Below are 11568 nucleotides of genomic sequence, written 5' to 3'. Positions count from 1 at the left end.
CAGGATTTGCTCACGCGATGAACTCTGTGAACCTCAATTCAATGGTGGTTTGATTTGAAGGTGATTTACAATATTTTGAAAATACTTAACCTGGACTTTAGTCACTTTGATTTCAACTTCCCAGCAGTCAGCATTCACTGCACGCTGAAGGGCGGCACGATGACAACATTGAGTTACTCACTGCAGAATTCCCTGCCTCTGATCTGCTCTTGTAGCCACGGTATTTATTTGGTTAGTCCAGTTCGGTTTCTGGTCAACAGGAAATTGCGGGATGTTAATAGTTAATAGTTTGGGATTCAGTGATAGTACAAAGAACAAAGAACAAAGAAAATTACAGCACAGGAACAGGCCCCAGCACCGACCATGCTGCCCGACTTAACTAAAACCCCTTTCTGGGGACCATACCTCTCAATTCCCATCCTATTCATGTACTTGTCAAGACGCCCCATAAAAGTCACTACCATATCCGCTTCCACTACTTCCCCCGGCAACGAATTCCAGGCACCCACTACTCTCTGTGTAAAAAATCTGCCTCGTACATCTCCTTTAAACCTTGCCCCTCGCACCTTAAACCTATGCCCCCTAGTAATTGACTCTTCCACCCTGGAAAAAAGCTTCTGACTATCCACTCTCTCCATGCCTCTCATAATCTTGTAGACTTCTATCAGGTCTCCCCTCAACCTCCGTCGCTCCAGTGAGAACAAACCAAGTTTCTCCAAGCTCTCCTCATAGCTAATGCCCTCCATACCAGGCAACATCTTGGTAAATCTTTTCTGTACCCTCTCCAAGGCGACCAGAATTGAACCCTATATTCCAAGTGCGGCCTAACTAAGGTTCTATAAAGCTGCAACATGACTTGCCAATTTTAAAACTCAATGCCCCGGCCGATGAAGGCAACCATGCGACTTCACCTTCTGCACCAGTCTGCCATGATGGACCTTGTCAAAGGCCTTACTGAAGTCCATGTAGACAACATCCACTGCCCTACCCTCATCAATCATCTTCGTCACTTCCTCGAAAAACTCGATCAAGTTTGTGAGACCACGACCTCCCCTTCACAAAACCATGTTGCCCCCCACTAATACGTCCATTTATTTCCAAGTGGGAATAAATCCTGGCTCGACGAATCCTCTCCAATAATTTCCCTACCACTGATGTAAGGCTCATCAGCCTTTTATTACCTGGATTATTCTTGCTACCCTTCTTAAACAAATGCCACTGTAGGTCCATATAATGAATCCACAGAATCTCTATTTGGCCCATCAAGTCTGTACCAACCATAATCCCACACAGGCCCTATTCCCGTAAACCTCATTTACCCTGCTATTCCCCCTGACACTAGGGTCAATATAGCATGGTCAATCAACGTAACCCGCACATCTTTGGACTGTGGGAGGAAACCGGAGCACCTAGAGGAAACCCACGCAGACATGGGGAGAAAGTGCAATCTCCACACAGACAGTGACCCGAGGCCAGGATTGAACGTGGGTCCCTGGTGCTGTGAGGCAGCAGTGCTAACCGCTGTGCCACCGTGCTGCCCATGTCAAGGGGAGATGGTTAGATTTTGTCTTCTTAGAGATGGTCATTGCCTGGCATTTGTATGGTGTGAATGTTACCCATCGCCTATCAACCCAAGGCTAAATGTTGCGTCAGTCTTACTGTATATGGAACACAGACTGCTTCAATATCTGAAGGGTTATGAATGGTGCTGAACATTGCAATCATCAGTGAACATCCTCACTAGTGATCTTATGATGTGAAGGTCACTGATGAAGCAGTTGAAGATGGTTTTGATAAGGACATTACCCTGAGAGACTACAGCTGCAATGTTATGAGAATGAGATGATAGACTTCCAGCAACTACAACTATCTTCCTTTGTGCTAGATATGACTCAAACCAGTGTCTGTTTCCCCAGATTCCCTTGGCTTGCTAGGGTTCCTTGGTGCCACACTCAGTCAAATGCTGTCTTGATGTCAATCTCTTCTCATCTCTTGAATTAAGCTCTCCAGTCCATGTTTGGACCAAGGCTGTAATGCGATTTGGAGTTGAGTGGCCTGGCAGAACCTAAAATGAGCATCAGTGATCAGTTTATTAATGTGTAAAGGCCATTTGGTAGCACTGTAGACGACATCTTCCATCATACGCCGATGATCAAGAGTAGACTGATGGGATGGTAATTGGCCTGCTTGGATTTGCCCTGCTTTTGGTGGACAGGACAAATCTGGGCAATTTTTAAAATTTCTGGGTAGATACCAGTGTTGTAACTGTCAATCATTCTATGGCACTCTTTATACCTACCCTGACATGGTGTGCTAGGTTTGTGAAAGACAATCATGAGGCAAGGAAGAAAGGCAGAGTCCTTGGCCCCAAGCAACCAACCTCCAATATTCCCAATAGATTGGAAAGGTGGGAGGATGTTTGACAGTGGCAAGGTGAAAACATCTTGGGAGCTGAACACAGATTTGTCTGATATGGTTGTTATGATTACGCTCAAGCCGCAGGTTGCAGTTAACAAAGGCTTCTGGCTGCTCCTAAGGTGTTTTGATGGCAACATGAGTGTGGGAATTGTGTCCTGCACTCACGGGAAGCTGGCCAAATGGAACATTGGTCATCCTGATGCTTTTCTAGAGTGCCACCTGCAAGATGAGTGTGATGTCTCCAGTATCACTCTGGAACAACTTTGATGCAAAACAGTTCTGAGCATTTGTCATCTCAACAGCTAGCTGAAAAGGCATTTCTGATGAAGCATGCAGAAGATCTTCATGCAGAGCCTGCAAAGGACAGAAACAACCTACCTCGAGAAATCCTGCTTCCTCGGAGAATTCAGGTAAGGTCTGCACACCCTAGTGGGTGGGCAAAGCATTCTGAACATAGACCCCTCCCGTCCAGCTCCAGCTCCTCCTACATGCTGAGGGCTCTGCTGCTGTGGCGGGTTATTGCAGCTAATCCTTTTCTTTCTCCTCCTTCACCACCCAGTGCTGAGCAAAACCCATCACAGCCAAATAAATAAATAATCAAAGGTAGGCACCACAAATAATCTCTAAAGTCCAAACTCATTTTGACTGCAACAAAATCAGTCACAGATCTGAGTGCCTGTAGCTGCCGAGCTCTTTAAATTATGCCGATACTGAATCAACTCACCGAATGGTCCACAGCACGGGCAGCATGGTGGCACAATGGTTAGCTCTGCTGCCTCACAGCTCCCGTGTTCTGGGTTCAATTCTAGCCTCAGGTGACTATCTGTGTGGAGTTTGCACGTTCTGCCTGTGTCTGCATGGTACTCTGATTTCCTCCCACAGTCCAAAGATGTGCTGATAGGTTGCTTGGCCATGCTAAATTATCCCTTGGTGTCCCAAGATGTGTAGTTTAGGGGGATTAGCAGGGTAAATATGTCAGGTTATGGCTGGGGTAAGATGCTCTGTCGGAGAGTCAGTGCAGACTTGATGGGCCGAATGGACTTCTTCTGCACTGTAGGGATTCTATGATTCTATTATATGGTCCAGGCGGGTGGGCGATACTTTCATTGTTTTGGGTAAAAATCTCACTGGGATCTTCCCCGCAATATGGGACTCTGGTTTGCATTTGATTTATGAGGCTCTTTCCAGTTTGTAGCAGGAATGCCCGGCTTTCTAAAGTGTATACTTGTCAATGAGTGGAAACCGAGTGGCTTTTCACACGCTCCATGTTGTAGTGAGTTAAAATTCCTACTCATTCCCCACATCCACCATAATTTTAAAAAAGAAGGAAATTAGACACAAGGAATAAACTCCCATCAAGTGTAATTTACTGGGACTGAGTAGACGGGACTCAAGGACTGCGAGAAAGTAAAGATTGGGGACAAGGAAATTGGGAAAATCAAAGGCAGAGGGGAAAAGTAAAAATAACATCAGAGATAATTAAGAGAGAACTCTAAAAATGAGCCGGAGTAAGAGCTGATAGGGAGGAAAAGAAACACAAAAACAAACGCATAGAAATGAAAGGCAAGGGAAATGAATGTTAAGTGGTTTCTATAATGTGCAATTGATTCGCAAGACCATTGGTGTTTGCCTTTGCATTGCTACAAGACAACAGAGAGGATAAACGTAAACAGCATGCTGGAAAAGATAGAGAAATAAAGCTATCATTAGCAGAATATGTGTGGCTAGACATAAGAAGATATATTAAGACACAGGAAGATTTATGGTTGACCTATCAATTCTCATTGTTTAACTGGAAGATCACATTGAAATATACATCACTTCCCAGAAACAGTTGAACTATTTGCCACATCCAAATGTATAAATGTCATCTGATATCATTACACGCCTTGATTGAAATTACGTCATGCACATATCACAGTAATCTCACAAGAGGAGAGAACAAGGTTTCAATGATATATCAAAGATTAGAGAAGCCTTAAAATATTTTGTCCTTGAAATGTGATCACACTCAAAAATGGGCAGGCACGACACACACCTGTAGTATTGTCCCAGGCAGCAAGTGATACTGATGTAGCCGGCTAATTATGATAGCTCAGACCTGCAGCCAGCATTACCTGCTCTATTCATTGGTTGCCACCTGTTGAGAAGGCAGATATCAATCATTTCTGACACCATTTAAACATGGTCAACAGCTTTCAATAAGCCAGCCCCACTTTCCCCCCCACCCCAATGACCTGGCCCAACCACCCCCCCACCCGAATGACCAGGCCCGAACCCCCCTCCAGCCCAATGACCAGGCTCGACCCTCCCCCCCCACACCCCAATGACCAGGCCCGAACCCCCCACCCACCTCAATGACCAGGCCCGACGCTCCCCACCCCAATGACCAGGCCCGATTAACCCCCATGGCCAGTCCGATTGCCCCCACTCTTCCTCTCTTACTGATCCAAATGGAGAGTGGCAGTAGGTCACCCCCACACCAATCGCCCCCACAATAGGCCAAAGTAGGGAAAATCCCGGCCTCCATTCTTTCCTGCAAGGCAAGGTTAGGCATAACTTGAGAGAAAAAGCTGGTATTGGAGATCAAACCTGCATTTATATCTTCTCTGACCTCAAATTAAACATGCTGGCATCGCAGAAAGGGGATGCGGTGACTGACAGTGCTATCGAAGATGCCGTGCAGAGTTTCTTTCTCTTCTTACCTTTATCACTCCATGAATAGTGTATGGAAAACTGAAGGTGCTGTCACCAGCCAACTTTCGTTCTTTGTTATTCCTTTACTCTAAAAGATGATGGCCATGATTTTCCCAAAAAAATGACTTAATGTCATAACAGTGAGAAAACCTGAGCGATCCAAGCCAGTCTGTCTTCGGTGGACTGGACCACAATCGTCCCACACATTCTGGGAGAGGTGGGGCCTAAACACAGCAGTGAGCCCAGCTGCACGGTGATCGGGCGGCATTTTGGAAGGGTGCCCCTACTACACAATGCACTGAGAGACCCCCTCCCTCCTTCCACGAACATTGGATCCTTCCCACCTGATTGGCGGCATGTTTCCCCACCCCTCCCCAACATGGATCACTGGCTTCAGGGCATCGGTACCTTCCCAATGGGTGCCCCTACATGACCCCTGAAACGCAGGTCCAACAAGTAGCTCAGAAAGCAAATGACATTTTGACCTTTATTGCAAAGGTATTAAAGTTTAAAAATAAGGAGGCTTTGTTGCAATTGTACAGGGTGTTGGTGAGGTCTCACCTGGTATACTGCATACAGTTTTGGTCCCTTGATCTTAAAAAGGATATAGTAACCTTGGAGGCAGACCAAAGGAGATTCACCAGGCTAATACCTGGGATGAGAGGACTGCCCAATCAAGAGAGACTAAATGGCCTGGGTCTATATTCCTTGGAGTTTAGAAGAGTGAGGGGTAATCATATTCAAACAGATACGATCCTGAGGGGGCTTGACTGAATGGAAGTTGAGATGTTTTCACGAGTGGGAGTGTCACGAACAAGAGGACATAGCTACAAGTTAAAGAGCTGGTCATTTATAACTGAAGTGCGTAGAATTTCTCCCTCAATGTCACCAAAATGAAGGAGATTGTCATCGACTTCAGGAAGCGTAGGGGAGGACATACCCCTGCCGAGATCAATGGAGATGAAGTAGAAATGGTCGAGAGCTTCAAGTTTCTAGGTATCTAGATCACCAACAACCTGTCCTGGTCCCTCCCCGCCGACGCTATAGTTAAGAAAGCCCACGAATGCCTCTACTTTCTCAGGAGGCTAAGGAAATTTGACATGTCCACTACAACTCTCACCACCTTTTACAGATGCACCATAGAAAGCATTCTTTCTGGTTGTATCACAGCTTGGTATGGCTCCTGCTCTGACCAAGACTGCAAGAAATTACAAAGGGTCATGAACAAAGCCCAGATCATGACGCAAATCAGCCCCCCATCCATTGACTCTGTCTACACTTCCCGTTGCCTCAGAAAAGCAGCCAGCACAATCATGCATCCCGGACATACTCTCTTCCACCTTCTTCCGTCAGGAAAAAGGTACACAAATCTGAAGTCATGTACCAACCGACTCAGGAACAGCTTCTTCCCTGCTGCTGCCATTAGGCTTTTAAATGGACCTACCTTGTATTAAGTTGATTTTTTTCTACACCCTCCTGTAACACTACATTCTACACTCTCTCCTTTCCTTCTCTACGTATGGTATGCTTTGTCTATATAGCATGCAAAAAACAATACTTTTCACTGTATACTAATACGTGTGACAATAATAAATCAAATCAAAGCTCCACCTTACGCATATACTATATCAAAATAGCACAGTATCATCACACTGTGATCTAATTAAATGGTAAAGCAGGCTTGATGGGCTGAATGGCCTACTCCTGTTCCAATAATTATTTTTATTCCTGCTCCCTAGTTGGCTTCTTTCCGATCCTCCAATGCCAAAAAACATCTTATTAGACTAACCATGACTGCAGTAAAATTGATCAAAGGGCAACTAACAATGGTGCAACACAAGAAAAATCTTCCCAGCAGCCAAAGACACTTTCTGGAGTCAGAAAGGACATCATAAAAGACAATAGGTTAACCAGCAACCTGAAATAACAAACCAGCAAGAACTGTATGATCCATTTGATGAGGTGAGAGAGTTCAAGAGGTTAATGTGATTGAGGTGCTGTGCATCTTTCCACTGTATACCAATACATGTAACAATAATAAATCAAATCAAATCAGAATGCATTTGGTAAAGTGCCACATAACAGACTTGTCAGCAAAATTAAAGTCCATGGAATGAAAGGAACAGTGGCAGCACAAATACAAAATTGGCTGAGTGTCAGGAAACAGAGAGCAGAAGTGAATGGTTATTTTTCACCCTGGACGAACGTGTAAAGTGAGTTTCCCAGAGATCGGTGTTAGAATCTTGCTTTTGGTGATCTTTACTCATGAGCCAGACTTGGATGCACAGGGCACAATTTTGACATTTTTGGAAGATACAATATTTAGAATTATTGTGAACTGTGAGAAGGATGGTGAAAAACCTCAAGAGGACACAGTCAGGCTGGTGAAATAGACGGTAAAGTGGCAGATTAAATTCAATGGAGAGAAGTGTGAAGTGGAGGAGAGACAATATAAAACAAAGGGTACAATTCTAAAGTGGGTGCAGGAGTAGAGAGACCTGGGTATGTATGTGCACAAATCATTGACAGTGGCAGAGCAGGTTGAGAAAATGGTTAATGGAGTCCTGGACTTTATCAGCAGCAGCATAGAGTACAAAAGCAAGGCCATTATGGTAAACCTGTAGAAAACACCAGTTTGACCTCAACTGGAGTATTGTGCCAAACGCTGGATACTACACTTCATGAAGGATGTAAAGACATTAGACAGGGTGCAAAGAAATATCATAAGAGTAGTTCCAGGGATGAGGAACATCAGTTACATAGATAGGTTGGAGCAGCTGGGGCAATTCTCCTAGGAGAAAGTAAATGAAGAGGACGGCCTCAACCGGGATATTGGGTTCATGTCACACTATTTGTAACCCCCACAGTTGCCTGGACCTGCAGAGTTTCATTGGCTGTCTTGTCTGGAGACAATACACATCTTTTTAGCCTGTCTTGATGCTCTCTCCACTCACGTTGTTTTGTTTCTTAAAGACTTGATTAGTTGTAAGTATTCGCATTCCAACCATTATTCATGTAAATTGAGTTTGTGTCTTTATATGCCCTGTTTGTGAACAGAATTCCCACTCACCTGAAGAAGGGGCAGCGCTCCGAAAGCTTGTGTGGCTTTTGCTACCAAATAAACCTGTTGGACTTTAACCTGGTGTTGTTAAACTTCTTACCATGCTTATTATGTCAGGCACTGGGGAATACTAGCATTGGAAAAGAGCCCTCCAGAACCTTAATATGAATATGCTATTCACTATACTTCCAGAAGAGGTTCACAATGCAGAAGAGAATGAAGCTGTGCATAAACTACACTGGAGAAGTAAAAATGAGATAAGAGGGAAGCGAGAGAACGTGCACTGATTCATGGATAATATAAATGGAAACCCACAAATCTTTTGCAAATACATCAGTGATAAAACTGTAGGCAAATGAAGAGTCGGGCCAATTAGAGACCTAAAAGGGGATCTGGTAATGAGGACAAAGAACATGGTCAAGGAATTAAGTGATCGCTTTGTTTCTGTCTTCATTAGAAGAGGGAAAGCTGCCAGTGTAGCAGTAAAGAAGGAGGCAGTAGCAATGTAGGATAGGATAAAAAACAGATCAGCAAGACATTCTTTCTCAAAGGCCCAATGTGGAAAAGTTACTCGGTCCAGGTGGAATATAGATTACAGAGGGAAGTTAGAGTGAAAACTGCAGAGACTGGCCACTATCTTCCAACCCTCCTTGGATGTGAGTGTAGTGTCAGAGGATGGAGGGATGCAAATATTATGCCACTATTGAAAAGGAGAGAGCTGATAAACCTGGCAAGTCAACTGAACATTAGTGGTGGGCAAACATTTAGACAAGGATCTTATATATTTGCCAACACCAGTTAATTTTTTACATGTTATTAAATAAAAATCATACTGGATTTGTTAAAGCAAATTACATATGATTAACTTGATCATTTTATGAACGAAGTAACAGAGAGGATTGAGCTCTGATGAAGGGTCAAATATACTTGAAACATTGGCTCTATTCTCTCTCCACAGATGCTGTCGGACCTGCTGAGATTTTCCAGCATTTTCTGTTTTTGTTTCAGATTCCAGCACCTGCAGTATTTTACATTTATTTAACAGAAAGCGTTGATGTGAGTAATGTGATTGACGCTATATATATTGACTTTCAAAAGCTGTTTGATTGAGTACCCCATAATAGACTTGTTAATAAAATTAAATCCCATGGGATTAAAAGGCACAGTAATAGCATGGATACAAAATTGACTAAGAGATAGAAAGCAGAGAGCAATAATGAACACTAGTTTTTCAGACTAGAGGGAAGTAAGTATATAGTTAGATTCATAGAATCATAGAATCCTACTGTGCAGAAAGAGGCCATTCGGCCCATCGAGTCTGCACCAACCACAATCCCACCCTATCCACATATCCCTACATATTTACCCACTAACCCCTCTAACCTATGCATCCCAGGACACTAAGGGGCAATTTAGAATGGCCAATCAACCTAGCCCGCACATCTTTGGACTGTGGGAGGAAACCGGAGCACCGGGAGGAAACCCACACAGACACAGGGAGAATGGATTTATAAACACCTAGAAAGGAATAATTTGATTAGGGATAGTCAGCACAGTTTTGTGAAGGGTAGGTCGTGCCTCACAAACCTTATTGAGTTCTTTGAGAAGGTGACCAAAGAGGTGGATGAGGGTAAGGCGGTTGATGTGGTGTATATGGATTTCAGCAAAGCGTTTGATAAGGTTCCCCATGGTAAGCTTTTGCAGAAAATACGGACACATGGGATTGAGGGTGATTTAGTGGTTTGGATCAGGAATTGGCTAGCTGTAAGAAAACAAAGGGTGGTGGTTGATTAGAGGGGCTTTAGATTGGTACCACTGGTCGGCGCAACATCGAGGGCCGAAGGGCCTGTACTGCGCTGTAATGTTCTATGTTCTAATGTGCAAACTCCACACAGACAGCGACCTGAGCCGGGATTCGAACACAGGTCCCTGGAGCTGTGAAGCAGCAGTGCTAACCACTGTGCTACCGTGCCGCCCAGGGCCTGGCATTAGAACCATTGCTGTTCTTGATATATATTAATGACTCAGATTTGGATATACAGGGTATCATTTCAAAGTTTGCAGATGATATAAGATTTGTGTTATGATCCCTGGGGGGGTCCATAAACTAAAATAACCAAATTTCCCAAAGGAAGAAATGGCCAACCTGATTTCACTTTTTGTAACATTTACTTTAATATGAATCAGAATCAACTTAAATTAATGTGAATTAAAGGCAAATGATACTTCAAGTAAAAAATTCACTTTCAACAGGCAATACACAACCATAAGAACTTACATCACTTCCCATATAAATGTGACAGTATGTGGTTGCACAGTTCCACAATACACTGTTCATTATTTCTTCAGGGAAAATCAGGAGTCCTATTCAACAACAGCTTTCAGCTTTGAGGTTCACGGGTTTGATCAGAATCTGAGGCACATTTCTATGAATCCTCTCTCCCTCGGGTCATGACTGTCCTGATGGTGTAGCTTTCCAGAGTATCTCATCAATCGATCAACTAATAACACCCAGGTTCATGGTTTGATCACTTCTGGGGAAACTCCCAGCTCTTTATGATCTCCGAGCTATTCACACAGTTTTCCAAGCTTTAGGCATTTTTAGCCAGTTTGCACTTGTCTCTAAGGGCTCCTTTTCCCTTTTCTCCCAAACAGAAAAGTGGACCTCTTCCTGAGAGAGATTTGTTTCTTCTCCTCACAAAACTTGGTGCGCTCCTCTTTCTGTCTTTCTTTGCTTTCTCTTTATGTCTGCATCTATGTGCTGATCACCTCGCCCTCCAACTCTCCTGCTTGTAGCTTTCCTTCGAGTCTGTCAGCCACATGGCTTCTGACGTCAAGTTCCTTCCTGTTGGCAGTGCTTCAAGGTCAAAGGTTGCCAGGTCACATGGATCAGCAGTTCTTATTATCTGAAAAGGATACAATTGATCACTTTATAATTGATGCAAACTTTAAAAAAAATTCAAATGTTCTTAAAGGCAATTACAGACATTTTAAAGAAGCTCCCATTTTTTGTTACAGTACTGCTTCTGAGTAAAACGTCGTCACACTTGAAATGTAATAAATGAGAAGGAGAGGAATAAATTTCAGGAGGACAAAGACAGACAAGTAAAATAGGCAAACACATGGCAGATTAAATTAAACACAGAGAATTATGAAGGGATAGATTATGGTAGAAGAAATTAGGTGAGGCAACATGAATTTAGTCATAATAATGCAATTTTACAAAGGGTGCGGGCACCATGCAGAGTTTTGGGGGTGTATGTACATAAATCTTTGAAGGTAGCAGGACAGGTGGAGAAGGCTGTTAAAAAGCATTTGATCATCAGCCTCATTAAAAGTGGAAGAGAATACGAAAGCCGTAATGTTATGTTCAATATTTATGGAAAGGTGGC

The sequence above is a fragment of the Mustelus asterias genome, chromosome 10, assembly GCF_964213995.1.
Source record: "Mustelus asterias chromosome 10, sMusAst1.hap1.1, whole genome shotgun sequence".
NCBI lineage: Eukaryota > Metazoa > Chordata > Chondrichthyes > Carcharhiniformes > Triakidae > Mustelus > Mustelus asterias.
Note: the sequence above shows the minus strand (reverse complement) of the source record.